The sequence below is a fragment of the Entelurus aequoreus genome, linkage group LG16, assembly GCF_033978785.1.
Source record: "Entelurus aequoreus isolate RoL-2023_Sb linkage group LG16, RoL_Eaeq_v1.1, whole genome shotgun sequence".
Classification (NCBI taxonomy): Eukaryota; Metazoa; Chordata; class Actinopteri; order Syngnathiformes; family Syngnathidae; genus Entelurus; species Entelurus aequoreus.
Genome location: NC_084746.1, coordinates 24,559,528 through 24,571,678, shown reverse-complemented (window position 1 = coordinate 24,571,678; position 12,151 = coordinate 24,559,528). Strand labels below are relative to the sequence as shown.

Here is a 12,151-nt window from a genome sequence, read left to right as displayed (position 1 = left end):
CCACAAATGTGATGCTCCAGAAACTCAATCTGCTCAAAGGAAGGTCAGTTTTGTAGCTTCTGTAACGAGCTAAGCTGTTTTCAGATGTGTGAACATGATTGCACAAGGGTTTTATAATCATCAATTAGTCTTTTGAGCCAATGAGCAAACACATTGTACCATTAGAACACTGGAGTGATAGTTGCTGGAAATTGGCCTCTATACACCTATGTAGATATTAACCAAAAACCAGACATTTGCAGCTAGAATAGTCATTTACCACATTAGCAATGTATAGAGTGTATTTCTTTAAAGTTAAGACTAGTTTAAAGTTATCTTCATTGAAAAGTACAGTGCTTTTTCTTCAAAAATAAGGACATTTCAATGTGACCCCAAACTTTTGAACGGTAGTGTATTTACAATAAAATTTTCCATTTACGCCCTGAATCTCCGAATTCAATTACATCACTTTGGAGGGGTGACTTAGGAGTGACCTTATCTAAAGAGAGCTGGACAGATATTTTAAGTAGAGTTCATAAGTCTTCTATTTGTGCTAGACACAGCCTTATTCAATGCAAACTAATACATCGTACTTATTATAGCAACGTAAGATGTAAGACGGAATATCTGTATTATGTAATTAGTGTCATAAGTCTCCAGCTAACTCAATATATATGTTTTGGCTTTGCCCATCGCTGTGCAGTTATTGGACTGAAATTGTCAATACTTTGTCTTTGGTGATCGGCGAAAAGATCGAACCGAATTCTCTCAGCGGACTATTTGGGATAGCCCCTCTTCTCATCTTCTCTTAGCAAATCCAAAAAGAACCTGGTAGCATTTACTACTTTGTTGGCTAGAAGGCTCATTGTGCCTTGCTACACCCACAGGATTAGAGGTAGAGATGTCCGATAATGGCTTTTTTGCCGATATCCCAATATTGTCCAACTCTTAATTACCGATTCCGATATCAACCGATACCGATATATACAGTCGTGGAATTAACACATTATTATGCCTAATTTTGTTGTGATGCCCCGCTGGATGCATTAAACAATGTAACAAGGTTTTCTAAAATAAATCAACTCAAGTTATGGAAAAAAATGCCAACATGGCACTGCCATATTTATTATTGAAGTCACAAAGTGCATTATTTTTTTTAACATGCCTCAAAACAGCAGCTTGGAATTTGGGACATGCTCTCCCTGAGAGAGCATGAGGAGGTTGAGGTGGGCGGGGTTGAGGTGGGGGGGGGGGTGGTGGTAGGGGGTAGCGGGGGGTGTATGTTGTAGCGTCCTGGAAGAGTTAGTGTTGCAAGGGGTTCTGGGTATTTGTTCTGTTGTGTTTATGTTGTGTTACGGTGCGGATGTTCTCCCGAAATGTGTTTGTTATTCTTGTTTGGTGTGGGTTCACAGTGTGGCGCATATTTGTAACAGTGTTAAAGTTGTTTATACGGTCACCCTCAGTGTGACTTGTATGGCTGTTGACCCAGTATGCCTTGCATTCACTTGTGTATGTGAAAAGCCGTAGATATTATGTGACTGGGCCGGCACGCAAAGGCAGTAAGTGCCTTTAAGGTATATTGGCGCTCTGAACTTCTCCCTATGTCCGTGTACACAGCTGCGTTTTAAAAAGTCATACATTTTATTTTATGAAACCGATACTGATAATTTTGAAACCGATACCAATAATTTCCGATACTACATTTTAAAGCATTTATCGGCCGATAATATCGTCAGTCCGATATTATCGGACATCCATCGTTAGAAGTATTCTTTATTTAATAATAAATGATAAATGGGTTATACTTGTATAGCGCTTTTCTACCTTCAAGGTACTCAAAGCGCTTTGACAGTATTTCCACATTTACCCATTCACACACACATTCACACACTGATGGCGGGAGCTGCCATGCAAGGCGCTAACCAGCAGCCATCAGAGGCAAAGGGTGAAGTGTCTTGCCCAAGGACACAACGGACGTGACTAGGAAGGTAGAAGGTGGGAATTGAACCCCAGTAACCAGCAACACTCCGGTAGCTGGCACAGCCACTCTACCTACTTCGCCACGCCGTCCCATTTCCGTAAATTAAAGAAAATTAGGCTGACATTGAACAGTTGTTCTGCGAAGTTTCAGGAAGTATAAAGTGGTTTCCTAAAATGTGTAAAAGCGACAGATTTAAAATTGAACCCTGGTTGAAAAGTTCTTGAAAGGTAGATAGTTGACGAGCCTTTTTAGGAGACATTCAGCAGTGCAGTTGTCAGTGGCTTCATGTAAATTTTAATTGTTTTTTAATTTTAATTTATATAATTTTGTGGGTTACATGTTTTTAATTGTATTTCTGGACTGTATATGTCAAAATCCAATAAACAAAAGTAAAAAAAAAAACATGGCTAGCTAGCTAGGAGGATACAATAGCTAACCGCTAACAGCAAGCTAGCTCTCCTGAATGTAAACAAATGCCATGGGTGGATCTACACAGACATCGACTGCAACGATACCAAGAACAAGAGCCGTGTATAGTTGATACTACTAGGACTACATCGAGATTTTTTATTATCACAAAATCTTTTGTGTGTTTTATTGTTTATAAAACCCAGGAAATACGTCCCTGGACACAAAATAACTTTAAGTTTGACCAATGTATGACCCTGTAACTACTTGGTATTGAATCGATACCAAAATTTGTAGTACACACCCAAAACTTGCGTAAAGCATGCAAACAACGGAAAAATACGTGCTTATTACATTTTAACATAAATGTAGATAGAACATGTTAAAATAGAAAGTGCATATTAACAGTAAATGAACAAGTAGATTGATAATCCATTTTATACTGCTTGTCCTTCATAGTTTTGACAAAATAATACAATGGGAAATTACACAATATGTCAGCAGCCAAATTAGGAGCCTTTCTTTGCTTACTTACTACTAAAAGATAAGTTGTCTAGTATGTTCACTATCTTATATAATGTCACGTATGTTTAATGTATTTTAAGATTTTCTCTTAAAATACAGCTAATAATTCAGTTCAGTTCAGTTCCAGTTTATTTCGAACATGCATACAATACACTGTACTGCATCACACAATTCCAGTTGTTTCATTACAGCCCGTCCGAAAAGGAATAGGAAGAAGCAGAGCGTATTTAATCCTACCCCTTTTCATACCACAGCAATTTTAACCAATTTCCTTGTTCTCTGTAACAGAACAGTGAACAATAAATAATAAATAAATAATATACCATCGTAAGCATACAAATATTAAATACATAAATAACCTTTGTCTCAATAAAAAAAGGGAGAAAAAAAGGGTTCAAGATGTTCATCATAATTATTGTTCTGTGTACTTTGTGAACGCTTGTAGTTTGAACAGTCTCTTAAACTGAATCATATTGGTGCTTTGTTGGATTTATTTGCTTAATCCATTCCATAATTTAATTCCACATACTGATATACTAAAGGTTTTAAGTGTTGTACGAGCATACAAATGTTTTAAATTACATTTTCCTCTAAGGTTATATTTCTCCTCTTTTGTTGAGAATAATTGTTGTACATTCTTGGGTAGCAGGTTATAGTTTGCTTTCTACATTATTTTAGCTGTCTGCAAATGCACCAAATCGTTGAGTTTCAATATTTGTGATTTAATAAACAAAGGGTTTGTATGTTCTCTATATCCAACATTATGTATTATTCTAATTGATCTTTTTTGTAACACCGTTAGTGAATGAAGCTATAATAATAATAAATAATAACATTTTTGTAGTCCCTTTTATTTTAAAAACAATTGCAAAGTATGGAAATACATTTTGGTACTGGTACCAAAATATCAGTATCGGGGCAACCCTAGTGTGGAGTGTGGACTATTTCCTGTAAATCCCTGCAACATCATGTCAATTTCCCTAAAGCCACTGCTGCCTGTTGCTGCATGCGCTCCCCCCCCCCCTCCCGTTTATTTATTTTGGCCAGATGAGTCCCTGCATGGTATTTATAGCAGGAGTAAAAAGCCCTCCACCCCCCAATTTAAGGGTCAATCCCGGGCAAGGCCACGATGACAATATGCTGCATCTGACCTGACATTCCAGCTGCTGTTGGATTCTCATGCCACTCAATTGCCCCTTGCACCCCAATAAAAGAAGGGAGGTTTAATCGATTCAAAGTCAACCCCCTCCCCTCCATGTCTTGAGGAGAAAATTTAAAAAGCCACAGTCGCCCACGCTGGATGTCACGACGTGCAGGGGGTCACGCGTGGCAGACCGCCGCCATGACGGGGGCCTCTATTCTTTCTCCTCCTTATATCTCTATCCGTGCTGCCCTCCCTCCGCGTAGCATCTGTCACCACAGGGGGTCATCAGGCCGAGATGAATGAGACCCCGGTGGATTCTCCTCCTCCTCTTCCTTGGCAAATGGCACAGGACAGAGGAGGGCATTGAGGGTGGGAGATAGAGGGACGGGGGAGGGTCCATGTGTTTGTTTGCATGCAAGCAAAAGAGAGAGAGTGAGAGAGGAAGAGGAGGAGGCTATCGGATGATTCCCATTGCCAGCCTGCCTGACTGTGACTGCGTGTGTGTGTGTGTGTGTACGTTAGTGGCTGTGTGTGTGTGTGTGAGAGAGAGAGATGACTGAGGTGAGTGGACACACAGCCGCAGCAACACATGCTGCATGCAGCTATACCAAGGATTTTACTCCCTAACATGGACTAACCTTTGAGGACACTTTGGGATTTACCTCATTTGGGGATTTTGAAGAAGTTGGAGGAAGTCATGGAAGGTAGAGAAGAAGCAGTGTTTCATGTGGCATTAGTATTAACTTGCTGCAGCGTTAATGAGAGAGGCTTTTAGCACCTCATTTACAGAATGTGGAGAGATGTTTGTCCTGGTTTTTGCATACCTCCCAACCCCCTTTTTGTCTCCCGTCTTTTCGGATGTTAAGAGCCGCTCTTTCCTGCATTTCACATAACAATGAGCTGAGAAGCACTCCTGATGCTTATCTCTTTTTTTATTTAATATAAATGCAAGTTGAACTGCAGCAAAAGCCACCTGACATACCTGTTCAAAAATATTTCTATCTTATATTTCTGGAAAATAAGTAAAGGAGGTGCTAGTTTGAATGCTTAGCCAGGCTGCAAATGAATTGAATTTAGCCTCTCTGCCTCTTCTCTAATGTAATTACAAGGGAGAAACAAAAAAGGACAAGTAAGGAAAAGAATGATAGTTCTTTGATTCACTTATTAGCTCTTCCTTCTGTTCTTTTTATTTAGCTTGATTCAGCATTACAGATTTTGGATCAGACTTTTAGATTTTTGAAATGAGAAACAAAACCCAGTTAAAATGAGCAAACTGACCAGCGTGTTTTATTTAAATTTACTATATTACAATTTTAAAATTAATAATATTTTTTTATTTTCAATATTTCAATGCCAGGCTTATCACTAATACATATTTTAATGTATTATTTTCATGCAAATGTTCTTTGTCATTAATTTATATTATTTTCATTATTTCATTATTTATTTACTATTTGTTTTTGTTTCAGTATTTCAGTGCCAGGTTTATCACAATTACATGTTTTAATGTAATATATTAATGTAGTTTTTTCTTTTTGTATCAATTATATTAGGTTTTTTTATTTTGTTATTAATCATATAATGTGTTTGTTTTCATTCAATGCTAGGATTATCACAAATAAATGTTTTCAATACAATATTATTTCTATTATTATTATTATCACTACTATTATTATTATTATTACTATTATTAATATTATGATTCAATAGATGGTAATTACTCATACTCGATGGCTTAAACAACTGTATGCAAACAAGGTTTTGGAAAAACTCATTAATTAGTTGTTTTTTCTATCCTGTCCTTGTGTTTTTAAATATAAAACACCTACATTTCTGAAGAACTACAACAATTAAATATAAAATCAGGCTTACATTGAGCTTAAAGGAAAATAGTGTGTTATTGCCTGCATGTAATTAAAAGTATAAAGACAAAAAGGGGAAAAAACACTTTGTATGAATGAAAATCAAACTCAAAATCAACTGTAAACAGGAAGCTGGCACTATAGAGATACAAAGTGACCTGAAATGGAGACTATTATATACACAGGCTGTTAGTGGGTCAGTTGTTTCAGCAATGCTGTTGTGGTTCATCATAATGTCATTACTGGAAAAACTGGACAACTTGAAGCACCTTAGGGCACAGCTGGTATTGGCGCTTTAGATTGTATGGCTTGCTCATCTTTCTGAGACATCTCCTGGCCAATTTCCAGAATGCTTCCAGGCTCTGCCCTCTAAGGGCCGTGACGTTCTGTCCTAGCTTGAACTTGCATTTATTGGCCGCGGGATCGAGCGAGGACAAAAATCCGGGTCCTTTCGTCTTTTGTCAGCAATCGACTGCCTCTGAAGAGCTTCCTGGCTGACACGTGGACTTGTTTTTAACTCCCCGCCTTTGATTGGCTGTATCAAGCAGGCTAATCATTCACAACGCCAGCTCCAGTGTGCTGGGCGAACATGCGAAAGTGGCTTATGTACACTGGCTGTTTGCAGGACTTGGACCCCCGCTTGGAGTGCACATTCACCAATGATGACAGGGTCGATTGTGACAGTCGGCGAGTGGGGAACTTTGCTTTGTGTTATATCAGCGTCTGAGTGGTTAAACAATACTCAGTCAAGGGGTCAAAGTAGCGCAATAAGGTGATTGTGTGTAGCCACACAAACTAAAACATCCTATAGTGTTTAGCCCTGAGGGCCGGGTGGGGGGGCTGGTGTATCACATAGCATCTCTTTAACTTCTCGAGTACAAAAGTCATGGCTGAGGTGTTCGCAAGTGCACACACTCATTGGGCCCCATTCAGCAACCATTCTTAAGAACACATTTTGTTCTTAGGCCCACTTACGAAGTTTTTAAGGAAATTTTTGTATTCACTAATGTTTTCTTTGCTGGGATTTGTTCGTAAGTAAGAACAAAATCTACGAGTGCTCCAAAGCACTGTTAGGGTGGCTTTTTTGTTCTTAAGTGTGACAAGTCCCCTTACTTCTATTATTTAATGTTAAATTAATATCATAGATAGATAGATAGATAGATAGATAGATAGATAGATAGATAGATAGATAGATAGATAGATAGATAGATAGATAGATAGATAGATAGATAGATAGATACACTACCGTTCAAAAGTTTGGGGTCACCCAAACAATTTTGTGGAATAGCCTTCATTTCGAAGAACAAGAATAGACTGTCGAGTTTCATATGAAAGTTCTCTTTTTCTGGCCATTTTGAGCGTTTAATTGACCCCACATATGTGATGCTCCAGAAACTCAATCTGCTCAAAGGAAGGTCAGTTTTGTAGCTTCTGTAACGAGCTAAACTGTTTTCAGATGTGTGAACATGATTGCACAAGGGTTTTCTAATCATCAATTAGCCTTCTGAGCCAATGAGCAAACACATTGTACCATTAGAACACTGGCGTGATAGTTGCTGGAAATGGGCCTCTATACACCTATGTAGATATTGCACCAAAAACCAGACATTTGCAGCTAGAATAGTCATTTACCACATTAGCAATGTATAGAGTGTATTTCTTTAAAGTTAAGAATAGTTTAAAGTTATCTTCATTGAAAAGTACAGTGCTTTTCCTTCAAAAATAAGGACATTTCAATGTGACCCCAAACTTTTGAACGGTAGTGTAGATAGATAGATAGAAATATAGCAAAATGAGCAACATATAGACGTTTAGATAGATAGATAGAAATATAGCAAAATGAGCAACATATAGACGTTTCAAAATACACACACACACACACACACACACACACACACACACACACACACACACACACACACACTATTGCTGCTATTGCAAGATGCTGCAGATCGTGCCCTGGGGAGGGAGCGCATATTTCACGACCATGTTTTGCCCAAAGTGACGAATATTTATTTGACCGCTTCGGGGCTACCTCAGCAGTCCCCCCTTTCTTAAACTTACATTTTTACATTATGTATTTTCCCCGCGGGATAATAGGAATTTATCTTCCTATTTTGTTTGTGTTTTTACCGTGTGTCTGAAGTTTGGCTTTTGCGCCCGAATTGTGCCCTTATATGGGGAATTAAGGGCGTTTACCTATGCAAATTACGGAATTAAGGGTGTTCACATATGTATATTGGGGAAATAAGGGCATGTTTATATGCAAATTATGATAGACACACACGCGCTAACCATTTGGCATTCAGCAACTTAAGAACAGCAGGTGGGAACAATTTGGGCGTTTAAGAACACGTCATGAATTTGAATGGACTCCTCTTAGGAAATCACTTAGGAAGAAAGATAAGAAGAAAAGTTAGGAACTTATTGCTGAATGGGGCCCAATGTTTTTTGAAAAACCAAAATGCCGGCAAATCATCTTGAATGAGGCGCACAATCAGTTTTACAAATACAATAATGACACTAACAATATGTTAAGTGCAGTGGTTTAACTATGCAGTAGTTGGCATTGTAAAATGTTGTCCCTCCCTTGTTTTAGAGCAGAAATTATCAAAATGGCTCCATCCAAAAATTCACTTGATTAAAGCAGTGTTTTATTTTCCTATATTCTCTTCAAACTGTGTGTAATGTTACAGTGGCCAAAAATATTAAATATACCTATTAAATAAAGGCCTACTACACTAGAGTATTTAATGTTGGTCATTGTGCTGGTACTTGGAGAACAACGTTTTTTCTGAGGTGGTACTTGGTGAAAAAAGTTTGATAAGCACTGTTTTAGTGTATTTATTGTGTGTGTCTCTCCCCCCCAGGTGTCGGCGCTCAGAGCGAGATGTCTTCACTGAAGAGCTGAGCGGCGGCGACTCAGCATGTAGCGCAGGAGAAAAAAGTCCATTCACGCCTGCCAAGAATCTGACCAGGTGAGTCGCCTTGTTCCTACAGATGGATTTGAAGGATGACCGGCCATATGAACACATTTGTTTTAAAGGCAACAAGACTTTATATGACAACAACTTGTCTTGGGAAACCCTCAACGCCTTGTTCAAACAAAAGCAACAAAGCCTGAGGCGCCGAGCTAAACCGACTTTAAAGAAAATAAAAGTCCAACCGACTGATTCTTGTTATATGAGCGTGTCAATATGTTTGGTCGGTCCAGCGAGCGAAAACACGCCCTGGACTTACAGAAAATGAGCAGATGCATGCATATTCACACGCTAACTTTTCCAGCCTGAGTAACCACACGCATTGACTTTCCAACATCACAAGACATGTTATTATGCACTGGTCACCATTGTTCACTACTCTACTACTGCACAGGAAGTTAAATCGCTAGTCCACCAGATTTGTGGTGTCCCATGCTCAAGAAAACACTGCCCCCTTGCATGTTGGTGAAGGACTGCAAACTGTCAGCCCGTAATCGCATGAAACATTTCAATGTCACGTGTCACTTCACATCGGCAATCCTTTACATGTTTTTCACAAAAGTAATACTTTCCCAGTTAACTAATTACTTTACATTACAGTTGAGTTAATTCCATTACTAATTCAACTATGTTTGGGGGAAAGTAACTATAACTACTTACATATTAAAAGTAACTAAAAAACACCACTGTTTCCCACACATTCATTTATTTGTGGCGGCCCGCCACGAAAGAATTACGTCTGCCACAAATAAAATAAAACATTTTAAATTTTTATTTTTATTTTTTGTCCTGTCCAGGTTCTCAGGCAAATCATATAGTTGATGTAGATGCCCATAAAGGCTGTTCAGATTTACTTTACAAAAGAGAAGTGTAGGATACTTCTCTTGTTGCCTTATTTGTATTAGACCACTACTGTTTTCTGTTTATTTGTTACTGACTGTGGCAGGACACCTATGCCTCTGTTTCACTTTATGTTGCTGGTAAATAATATGGTTGTAGTAGTAGGCTAAAGTTAAATGATTTAGTATGCACTAATAAAGGGGCAGGGCTTTAAGAGACATTTTAGCTTTTATATTTTATAAAATATATTTTTTGTAAGAACTACAATTAATAAATATATTTCAGTGAATAACTTATTGTTCAAATCTGTATATAAATATGTACATAAAGTGTTGTAATTATATTGTGAAATGGATGGATGGATGGATGGATGGATGGAAGGACGTTTAAAACAAAACTGTTATTATTAATTAGTAAGTATACATTTTTTGAGCCTTTTTAGAGAAAATCATATCATTGTAGTAAATTATGCAAATTACTCGATGATGTCATGGTGACCACGCCCATAGCCACGCCCCCACCGCCACAGGTATCATGGCAGTTTATGGGAAACACTGAACACTGACAGTATTATATGTATTTTCAATGAACGATGCAAACATAATGATAGGGTAATTTCACTGAATCGGGGAATCTCACTCCATTCACTTTCCACCACTCTGCATTGTATGTAGCGATTTGGTAGATGATGCCCCAGTGAGTGTATTGCACACCCACTAGCTGTATTGACACTGCACTAATACTCAGTTACTGTTTCATAATGGTCATCCGTCATCTGCTTGATTAAAAAACTCACTAAACGAATAGCTCCCGAAAAGAAATATGAAGAGTACAACTCTGGTCAATAAGCCAAATAGTAAACAGGAAAAATAACATACACCTTTTTTGAAGCTATAAGATCAAAACGATCCCCGACTTCATAATTGTTGTTTTCTTAGTTACATTTAGATCAGGCGTTCCCAAACTACGGCCCGCGGGAAGTCCCAAGTTTTAAAAAAAGAAGTGATATTTTAATTATTTTTTTAAATTTTTTTTTTTTTTTAATCAATCAATCAATCAATCAATGTTTATTTATATAGCCCTAAATCACAAGTGTCTCAAAGGGCTGTACAAGCCACAACGACATCCTCGGTACAGAGCCCACATACGGGCAAGGAAAAACTCACCCCAGTGGGACGTCGGTGAATGACTATGAGAAACCTTGGAGAGGACCGCATATGTGGGTAACCCCCCCCCTCTAGGGGAGACCGAAAGCAACGGATGTCGAGTGGGTCTGACATAACATTGTGAAAGTCCAGTCCACAGTGGATCCAACACATCAGCGGGAGTCCAGTCCACAGCGGGGCCAACAGGAAACCATCCCGAGCGGAGACGGGTCAGCAGCGCAGAGATGTCCCCAACCGATGCACAGGCTAGTGGTCCACCCGGGGTCCCGGCTCTGGACAGCCAGCACTTCATCCATGGCCACCGGACCTATGCAACTCCCCCTCGCAAGGGACAGGGGAGAAGAGGAGAGAAGAAAAGAAACGGCAGATCAACTGGTCTAAAAAGGGGGGGTCTATTTAAAGGCTAGATTATACAAATGAGTTTTAAGATGGGACTTAAATGCTTCTACTGAGGTAGCATCTCTAACTGTTACCGGGAGGGCATTCCAGAGTACTGGAGCCCGAATAGAAAACGCTCTATAGCCCGCAGACTTTTTTTTGGCTCTGGGAATCACTAATAAGCCGGAGTTCTTTGAACGCAGATTTCTTGTCGGGACATATGGTACAATACAATCGGCGAGATAGGCTGGAGCTAAACCGTGTAATATTTTATACGTAAGTAGTAAAACCTTAAAGTCGCATCTTAAGTGCACAGGAAGCCAGTGCAAGTGAGCCAATTAATCTGTCCTTCCTAATCCATTTTCTACCGCTTGTTACTCTTGGTGTCTCCTAGCCGCTCAGGCAAATCACATTGTCTAAAAGTGCATTTTTCCTTTTATAACGTGACATTAAAGGCCTACTGAAACCCACTACTACCGACCACGCAGTCTGATAGTTTATATATCAATGATGAAATCTTAACATTGCAACACATGCTAATACGGCCGGGTTAACTTATAAAGTGCAATTTTAAATTTCCCGGGAAACTTCCGGTTGAAAACGTCTATGTATGATGATGTTTGCGCGTGACGTCAATGGTTGAAGCGGAAGTATTGGGACACGTTGTATCCCAATACAAACAGCTCTGTTTTCATCGCAAAATTCCACAGTATTCTGGACATCTGTGTTGGTGAATCTTTTGCAATTTGTTCAATGAACAATGGAGACTGCAAAGAAGAAAGCTGTAGGTGGGATCGGTGTATTAGCGGCTGGCTGCAGCAACACAACCAAGAGGACTTTGAGTTGGATAGCAGACGCGCTATCCGACGCTAGCCGCTGACCGCACC

The 12,151-nt window shown here is 39.1% G+C and overlaps 1 protein-coding gene and 1 long non-coding RNA gene across 13 annotated transcripts in view; one reads left to right on the top strand and one right to left on the bottom strand.

The window, feature by feature from the left end:
* LOC133630739 (uncharacterized) overlaps positions 1-12,151 on the bottom strand; it is a 123,511-nt gene that overhangs the window by 68,262 nt on the left and 43,098 nt on the right. The window lies entirely within an intron of this gene.
* greb1l (GREB1 like retinoic acid receptor coactivator) overlaps positions 1-12,151 on the top strand; it is a 133,750-nt gene that overhangs the window by 78,670 nt on the left and 42,929 nt on the right. For 7 of the 8 annotated variants that reach the window (XM_062022449.1, XM_062022447.1, XM_062022443.1 and 4 more), the window contains exons 1-2: positions 4,557-4,741; positions 8,770-8,877. The gene's annotated coding sequence lies outside the window, so the exon portion shown is untranslated. Of the gene's footprint in view, positions 1-4,556; positions 4,742-8,769; positions 8,878-12,151 lie in introns of those variants that run through there. The other variant, XM_062022442.1, reaches the window with a different exon arrangement.